The sequence below is a fragment of the Pristis pectinata genome, chromosome 3 (assembly GCF_009764475.1).
Source record: "Pristis pectinata isolate sPriPec2 chromosome 3, sPriPec2.1.pri, whole genome shotgun sequence".
In the NCBI taxonomy this organism is placed as follows: Eukaryota; Metazoa; Chordata; class Chondrichthyes; order Rhinopristiformes; family Pristidae; genus Pristis; species Pristis pectinata.
The window spans coordinates 137,427,957-137,437,562 of NC_067407.1; the positions used below are offsets into that span (position 1 = coordinate 137,427,957).

The window sequence follows — 9,606 nt, forward strand, 5'->3', positions numbered from 1 at the left end:
CACAGTCTTTTTCCCAGGGTTGGGGAATCAAGAACTAGAGGGCATAGGTTTAAGGTGAGAGGGGAGAGATTTAATAGGAACATGAGGGGCAACTTTTTCACCCAGAGGGTGGTCAGTGTATGAATGATATGCCAGAGGAAGTGGTTGAGGCAGGTACATTAACACCATTTAAAAGGTACTTGGACAGGTACATGGATAGGAAAGGTTTAGAGGGATATAGATAGATAAGATAAGATATCTTTATTCGCCACATGTACATTGAAACACACAGTTGAAATGCATCTTTTGCGTAGAGTGTTCTGGGCCAGCCCCCAAGTGTTGCCACATTTCCGGCACCAACATAGCATGCCCACAACTTCCTAACCCGTACAGCTTTGAAATGTGGGAGGAAACTGGAGCACCCGGAGGAAACCCACGCAGTCACGGGGAGAATGTACAAACTTCTTACAGACAGCAGCCGAAATTGAACCCCCGGGTCACTGGCACTGGAATAGTGTTACGCGAACCACTGCACTACCATGCCTGCCCAGCAGTAAGGTTCCACCGAGATTTGAACTCGGATCACTACATTCAAAGTCCAGAGTGCTCACCATTACACCATGGAACCATGGGACTAGTTTAGGTGGGAAGCTTGGTTGGCATGGACCAGTTGGGCCAAAGGGCCTGTTTCCATGCTGTATGACACTGACCCTATCAAACACCTGCCTGTGTCTCTGAACTCCACCCTTCCCCCTCCCCTACCTGGATCCACCTGCCTGTCATCCTTCACCCTTCCTCAGTCCAGCAATCACTTACTGGCCCCTGTCTCCCCCCTCCCCCCTCCTCATTATACCAGCTACTCTCAGTCTGATGCAGGGGTTCGACCTAAAATGTCGACAATTCCTTTCCCTCCACAGATGCTGCTCGGTTCTGGTCTATGTTGTATCGATGATGGTGTGGGGCTTAGCAGTGGTAACGACAATTAAAAAAATAGGTTATACTCTCTCTTATTAGAGATGGCCTTTGCCTGCCACTTTTGTGGCACAAATGCTACTTGCAACTAACAAGGATGTTGCCTGGATTAGGGAGCATGCCTTATGAAAACAGGTTTGAGTAAACTTGGCCTTTTCTCCTTGGAGCAACGGAGGATGAGAGGTGACCTGACAGCTGACAGGCATTGATCATGTGGATAGTCAGAGGCTTTCCCCAGGCTGAAATGGTTGCCGCAGAGGACACAGGTTTAAGGTGCTGGGGAGTAGGTACAGAGGAGATGTCGGGGGTAAGTTTTTTACTCAGAGAGTGGTGAGTGTGTGGAATGGGCTGCCGGCAACGGTGGTGGAGGCGGATATGATAGGGTCTTTTAAGAGACTTTTGGATAGGTACATGGAGCTGAGAAAAATAAAGGGCTATGGGTAAGCCTAGTAATTTCTAAGGTAGGGACATGTTCGGCACAGCTTTGTGGGCCGAAGGGCCTGCATTGTGCTGTAGGTTTTCTATGTTTCTATGTTTCTATGTAATCAGCCTGTGCCTGAATGATTCCCAGTTCTTGCTACAACCAGAGCAAACAGCTTCATTCTCTGAGGAGTTGTGAATGGATTTAAACATTGTGCAACCACGGCAAACATTCCTACTTCTGACCACATGATGGAAGAAAAGTTATTGAAGAAAGATTTGGAGGGGGAATCAGATAGAAGTAAACAAAGTTACCAACGGCATAGATAAGGTAGCTTTTCCCCATAAGAAGTGACTAAAACTGGAAGGCATAGATTTAAGATAAAGGGTAAAAGAGAGAGGGATCTGAGGACAAACTTCTATCACCCACAGGAGCTGTGGGCATGCTATGTTGGCGCCGGAAGAGTGGCGACACTTGCGGGCTGCCTCCTGCACATTCTCAGTAACGCAAAAAGACATATTTCACTGTGTGTTTTGACGTACATGTGACTAATAAAAAAAGATATCTTAAGATATCTTAAGTAGTTGAAGTTTCGGATACTCTGGCTGAGGGGATGGTAGAGGCAGAATACTGTCATGACAAATGAGAATTATCTGAATGAGCCCTTGAATAAGCAACACACTTCATTTGTCTGCCTGCACTGCACTTTCTCTGTAGCTGTAACACTATATTCTTGCATTCTGGTTTACTTTCTACTACCCCAACGAACTTACGAAAGAAATCATCTGTCTGGATAGCACGCAAGCAAAAGCTTTTTACTGTTTCTCGGTACATGGGACTATAACAAACCGATTACCAATAGAAGGCTACGGACCAAGTGCTGGTAAATGGGATTAGTAAGAGAGCAGTACTTGATGATCAGTACAGTTATGGGGGGTCGAAGGGCCTGTGCTGTGTATCTCTATGACTCTCCAAAATTTATACGTTGTTGGATAGCTGCCCTTGTTCAGCTGCCAATGTTGTAACTACACTAGGACAGCTTGTCAAGAGGCACAACTAGTTCTGGAGTGCAGGCCTTCAGTACTGCAGCCAGCATGTTGTCTTGCCCTCCAGTCTTTGCTGTATCGAGTGATCTCAATCTTCTCTTGATATCACACAGGGTGAATTTGATTGGCTGAAAACCATGTTATTCAACATTGCATCGAACCTGAAACTGCTGATATGAGCTTCAACAGGGAGCATTAACATCCCTCAACTGGATGGGGATGGATCTAATCATCCCCCAGCTGGATGGGGATGGTTCAAGAACGTCCCTCACCTGGATGGGGATAGATCAAAACATCCCCCACCCGGATGGGGATGGATCTAAGCGTCCCTCAGCTGGATGGGGATGGTTCAAAACATCCCTCACCTGGATGGGGATAGATCAAAACATCCCTCACACTGGATGGGGATGGATCTAATCATCCCTCAGCTGGATGGGGATGGTTCGAAACGTCCCTCACCCGGATGGGGATGGATCTAAGCGTCCCTCAGCTGGATGGGGATGGTTCAAAAACATCCCTCACCTGGATGGGGATAGATCAAAACGTCCCTCAACCTGGATGGGGATAGATCAAAACATCCCTAACCTGGATGAGGATAGATCAAAACGTCCCTCACCTGGATGGAGATGGATCAAAACATCTCTCACCTGGAAGGATGTGGATGTGTCATCTGGACTTAAACGGTCAATAATCCCCTCCACAGGTTTTTGCTCCTGCAATTCATTACACCATTAAAGCTCGTTGACCATATTCTCTCCCCATGAAAGCATTCTCCTTCATCTTTGGAGTTTAGCTCTCTTGTCCGTGTTTGACCCTTGCATGTAATGAGGTATGGAGACAGGTGGTTCTAGTGAAACCCAAAGCTCTGACTGCCCCAGTCTGTGTTTCTGTGCCAATCGTAGTGCTCCTTAGTAACAGAAGGGGTCACTGAATGGAGGGGCAGGCTTGAGGGCCGACTTTTGCTCCTATTTTCTTTTGTGCAGTAATTGGTTGACTCAGGACACCAAGGATTATGTCCTGGAGTCAACCAAATAAAGTTATGGATGTTTTAAAATCCACCTGAAGTGGCAGCTGCTGCTCAGTTTGTTTTGACTGATTTGCATGACAGCACCTCAGTCAGAGCACACAGATGCAGCAAGTATTGCTGCTTCCTCACAGCTCCAGAGAGCCGGGCTCTATCCTGACCGCTGGTACTGTCTGTGTGGGAGTTTGCACGTTCTCCCTTCGTGGGCTCCCCCCCCCCCCCGGGTGCTCTGGTTTCCTCCCACACCCCAAAGGCATGCTGGCAGGTAAATTACTGCGATAAATTACCCCATACTGTAATAAGTGACAGACGAACCAAAGGGGAATTGTAAAAGAGTTACAGGGGGTAAAGGAAATTAAGGAGAGGGGAATGGGATTGTTGTGTTTGGAGCATTCATCATCAGGGACCCCCACCATCTGGGACATTGCTCTCTTCTCGATGCTGCCAATCAGGCAGGAAGGTACAGGAGCCTGAAGACCCACACCTCAAGGTTCAACAACAGCTTCTTCCCCGCTGCCGTCAGGTTCTTGAACTGACCTGACAAACCTGAACACTGCCTCAGACTATACTTCTGTTTCTCTCTCTCAGTCCTTGCACCAGTGTATAATTTATGTTAAATTAAGTTTAGTTAATTCATTTTTGTTCTCATTTTGTAATGTACTGTGCTGATGCTGCAAAAAGCTAATTTTCGGGGCATTTATATACTAACAGTAGGTAAACAAAGTCAAAGTCAAAGCCGAGTTTATTGTGATATGCACAAGTCCATGTGTGCACAGGTGGCAATGAAAAAACTTACTTGCAGCAGCATCACAGGCACAGAGCATCAGATAGGCAACATACACAAGAAAAGCATAAATTAAACATAAATTAATCACAAATTTTACAAGAAAGAACACAGAACAATAAAAAACAAAGTCCATTGTAGTGCAAAAGTGGTCATAGTGTTGCTATATTGAGGTAGTGATTAGGGTTGTGTAGGTTGGTTCAAGAACTGAATGGTTGAAGGGAAGTAGCTGTTCCTGGGCCTGGTGGTGTGGGACTTCAGGCATCTGTACCTCCTTCCAGATGGGAGCTGTCAGAAGATGACATGGCCCGGATGGTGGGGATGGATGGTAGGCATGGTTTACATGGACTTTAGGAAGACTTTTAACAAGGTCTTGCAAGGTAGGCTGGTCCAGAATAGTAAAGTACATGTTCCGAGGTGTGTTGGCAAAACTGAATCCAAAGTTGGCTTGGTGACAGGAGGCAGAGGTTGGCAGTGGAGGGCTGTTTTTTAGATTGAAGGCCTGTGACCAGTGGTGTGCCACAGGGCCGGTGCTGGTCCCCTGCTGTTTATCATATATATTAATGATTAGGGTGAGGATGCAGGTGGCATGATTGAATAAATTTGCAGATGACACCAAAATTGTGGTGTGGTGGACAATGAAAAAGGTTGTCCAACCCAATTTCGGATCCAACTTGATGATGGATTTTAGACTGACAACAGTCCCTTCGTATTGCATGGGAGCTTCAGCCAGGATTTCAGTGCTTGATTGGATTGACCCAACAACTTGCAGCCACAGAGGCACGAGCATTGCCCTCTGATAATAAATAGACTTTGAACATTCATTTTTAAGGATATTTGGAGCTCACAACAGTCTTTCAGAGATGAAAGGGAGCTTATTAGTGGAAAGTTGGAATGTTTTTGAAAGGTTGGGTTACTTTAAATCAAAGGAGAGTGGCATGGTAATAATGTTTCAGTGTAGGGAAGGGTCCTGTGTATTGCATAGCCAGTTAAATGTAGGAGGGAAAGCTCTTAACAGAGCTATCTTAGAGATGGAATAAGGGAGAAAGAAATTGGTAAATTAGTAAAGTGGTTGATTATCTTCACATGTACTGAGGTGCAATGAAAATCTTTGTTTTGAATGCCATCCAGACAGATCATTTCATTTTCACATCAGTGCATTGAGGTAATGCAAGGGCAAGCAGTAATAGAATGCAGAATAAAGTGTTACAGCTACAGAGAAAGTGCACTGTAGGAATCCACTCAACGCTTCTATCAAGATGCTGTCTGGTCTGACATACCCATCTCTTAGGAGGTAACCTTAACATTAGAACCCTACTATGTCACTATGAACTTTATGTTCTCAATCACAAATTGCAATCTTGCACATCAAAGAGTCTGTAAAAACAATTTACGATAACAGAACTAAAAGGTTACTGAACGCCCAAAGTGCCAGGTCTCTCATCTGCAATCTTTGAGATGGTAAACTGATTGGAGAAGAGCAACATGGAAGAGATGATTCCACCAGATCAGAATTAAAGGCACAGTTCTGGAAACGACACTAATAAGAGATAAGATTTCTTTATTAGTCACATGTACATCGAAACACACAGTGCACCTTTGTGTAGAATATTCTGGGGGCAGCCTCAAGTGTCGCCACGCTTCCATCGCCAACGTAGCATGCCCACAACTTCCTAACCCGTACGTCTTTGGAATGTGGGAGAAAATTGGAGAACCCGGAGGAAACCCACGCAGACACGGGGAGAACATACAAACTCCTTACAGACAGTGGCCAGAATTGAACCCGGGTCGCTAGTGCTGTAATAGCATTATGCTAACCCCTGTACTACCGTGCCTTAATCATTACAGCAAAATTAAACATAATTTCAAATTCAGGAGAAACGTCTTGACCAAGATTGTGGGAATGGGAACCAAACTGAGCAAGGGTTAAATCCACAATCTTTTAGGCATTTGGTCAACAGTCAGTAATGACTGATGACCAAGTGCCTCATACAGACAGGACATGCAAACGTAATAGGAACATCACTTGAACTCGTAAGCTGGCAATATGGATGGTGCAGGTGTACCACTGAACAATGTGGTTGTTCTATGTCAGACAAAGCTGATCTATAAATGAGAAAGGATAGATGACGTAAATAAATTTGAGATTGCTCCAAATCAATAGCAATGCTGCTCACAGTGAGAATATTGATTGCAATACTTAATGTCCTTACCTGTACTGTCTTAAAGATGCTGCACAGTTCATTTTTTTATTCAAAGGTTTTATTTAATCATTTAATTTTGAAAGCACCAATTGATTTTTACTTTAAGATCTGTGAGCAGGATTGTGCATTTTCCAGGTAATTTTAATACAGAAAGATGTAATGTACCTCTAACCACACAGCTTTTTACTTCCACTGGATATCCCAGGATATCCCAAGAGCAATAAAGCACTCTTTTGAAGAATAATAGCTGTTATGTGAAAAAACATGGAATCTAATTTGGGCATAGCAAGACCATAAGACGTAGGAGCAGAAAGTTAGGCCATTTGCCCTTCGAGTCCATTCTGCCATTCAATTACGGCTGACTAATTTTTCCCTCTCAACCCCATTCTCCTGCCCATAACCTTTGACACCCTTACTAATCAAGAATCTATCAACCTTCGCTTTAAATATACCCAATGACTTGGCCTCCACAGCCATCTGTGGCAAAGAATTCAACAGATTCACCACCCTCTGGCTGAAGAAATTCCTCCTCATCTCTGTTCTAAAGGATGTCCTTCTATTCTGAGGCTGTGTCCTCTGGTCCTAGACTCTCCCACTACTGGAAACATCTTCTCCACGTCCACTCTATCCAGTCCTTCAAGCTGCCACCACTAGTAATGTGATAATGGCCAAATGATCTGTGCAGAGTTTTATAAAGCTGCATTATGAGTCTTTGAGCATTATGAGCACAACTCAGGCCCTTCGGCCCACAAAGCTGTACCGAACATGTCCCTACCTTAGAAATTACCAGGCTTACCGATAGCCCTCTATTTTTCTCAGCTCCATGTACCTATCCAAAAGTCTCTTAAAAGACCCTATCGTATCCGCCTCCACCACCGTTGCCGGCAGCCCATTCCACACACTCACCACTCTCTGAGTAAAAAACTTACCCTGACATCTCCTCTGTACCTACTCCCCAGCACCTTAAACCTGTGTCCTCTTGTGGCAACCACTTCAGCCCTGGGAGAAAGCCTCTGACTATCCACACAATCAATGCCTGTTATCTATCAGGTCACCTCTCATCCTCCGTCGCTCCAAGGAGAAAAGGCCGAGTTCACTCAGTTTTCATAAGGCATGATCCCCAATCCAGGCAGCATCCTTGTAAATCTCTTTTTCACCCTTTCTATGGCTTCCACAAAGGGGAAAGAGGTGCTGTTTTTACATGTACATCGAAACATACAGTGGAACATATCTTTTGCGTAGAGTGTTTTTGAGGGCAGCCCTCAAGTGTCGCCACATTTCTGGTGCCAACATAGCTTGCCCGCACTTCCTAACCCGCACGCCTTTTGGAATGTGGAGGGAAATCAGAGCACTCAGAGGAAACCCACGCAGACACGGGGCGAACATACAAACTTCTTACAGACAGCGGCCGGAATTGAACCCGCTAAACTAACCTCTACACTACCGTGCCTGCCCATAGTGTCCATACAGATAATTTCATTATAACAGTGCATTGAGGTAGTACAAGGGAAAACAGTAACAGAATGCGGAATAAAGTGTTACAGTTACAGAGAAAGTGCAGTGCAAAGTAAACAAGGCCATGACGAGGTAGACTGTGAGGTCAAGAGTCCATCTTATTGAACTCGGGGACTGTTCACTGGTGTGATAACAGGCTGATGGAAGGTGAGATGCTGTTCCTCAAGGCTGCATCGGGACTTGTCACAACAGAACTAGAGTTCACAGTCAGAATGGTCAAAGCAAAAGCGAGATGGTGATTTAAAGAGACAGGCAACAGGAAGGTCAGAGTCACCTCCTGCCGATGGAATGCAGGTACTCTGCAAAGTGATATATAGGAGACTACTTATTAAGAGACAATATAAGAGAGACTTTCTTTTAGTGGTCAGACAAAGTTTTAGATCAATGAGGCAGATCTTGCTGGTCCTGTACCCCAACCTAAAATCAGTCCTCTCAGCACACCCGAATTATCTGATCTGGATATGGAGATCCATCTGCTCTGGACCTCCAAGTTCCAGAGTCCAGTGGCACGGTTAAGGCAGAGAAAGGGCTTCCAGAGATGCCGTGAGGAAACCTTCCCCTTCCCTTTTATAGCTGCACTGTGGAAAGCATCCTATCAGATGCATCACAGCTTGGTACTGCAACTGCTCTGCCCAGGACTTCAAGAACTGCAGAGAATTGTGGACACAGCTCAGCACATCACAGAAACCAGCCTCCCCTCCGTGGACTCTGCCTACACTTCTCGCTGCCTCGGTAAAGCAGCCAACATAATCAAAGACCCCACCCACCCCGGTCATTCTCTCTTCTCCCCCCTCTCATTGGGCTGAAGATACAAAAGCTTGAAAACGCGTACCACCAGGCTCGAGGACAGCTTCTATCCCGCTGTTATAACACTCTTGAATGAACCTCTTGTACGATAAAGATGAACTACCTCAACGTGACCCTTGTACTTTATTTGTCTACCTGCACTGCAACTTTCTCTGTAACTGTAACACTATATTCTGCATTCTGTTATTGTTTCACCTTTGTACTACCTTAATGTACTTATGTTCAGAATGAAAAACAAAGTTTTTCACTGTTTATCGACACATGTGACAATAGTAAACCAATTATCAATTACCAATTACCAAAATGGCCCTGTCAAGGGTGGGGCTTAGCCCACTGTAAGATCTGTAAGTGACTTTTATAACTTTTAAATGTCCCTGAGCTTCATTGAAGACTAATTTTGAAAGTTAAGGATTACTTTAAAGACTTTAAATTTTTTTCTTCTTTAAACACCTAAAACATAAATAATTCAAGCAAAATAATGTTTGAAATGAAACTAAATATGGATAAATTGGAATCCAAGAAGCAGAGCAAGCTGACAGGTTCACTTTCCTTTGATGTAAGTCCCAGGTTCCTGCCTTAGACAAGGCCACATCATAGATTCATAGGGGTGTACAGCATAGAAACAGTAGCTTTGGACCCAACTCATGCATGCCAACCATGTTGTCTACCTGAGCTAGTTCCATTTGCTGCATTTGGCCCATATCTCTTCAAACCTGTCTGCGTAGGATTCCTCCAGGTCCTCCGTTTCCTCCCACATTCCAAAGATGTACAGGTTAGGAGCTGTGGGCATGCCACATTGGCGCTGGAAAGAGTGGTGACACTTGCGGGATGCCCCAGTAATGCAAACAGATGCA

The 9,606-nt window shown here is 44.8% G+C and overlaps 1 non-coding gene across 1 annotated transcript; it reads right to left on the bottom strand.

Annotated features, from left to right (window-relative positions):
• Positions 1–535: 535 nt before the first annotated feature.
• Positions 536–607, bottom strand: trnaq-uug (transfer RNA glutamine (anticodon UUG)). The gene has a single exon. It is a non-coding gene; the product is annotated as a tRNA-Gln (tRNA).
• Between the last annotated feature and the right edge of the window lie 8,999 nt (positions 608–9,606).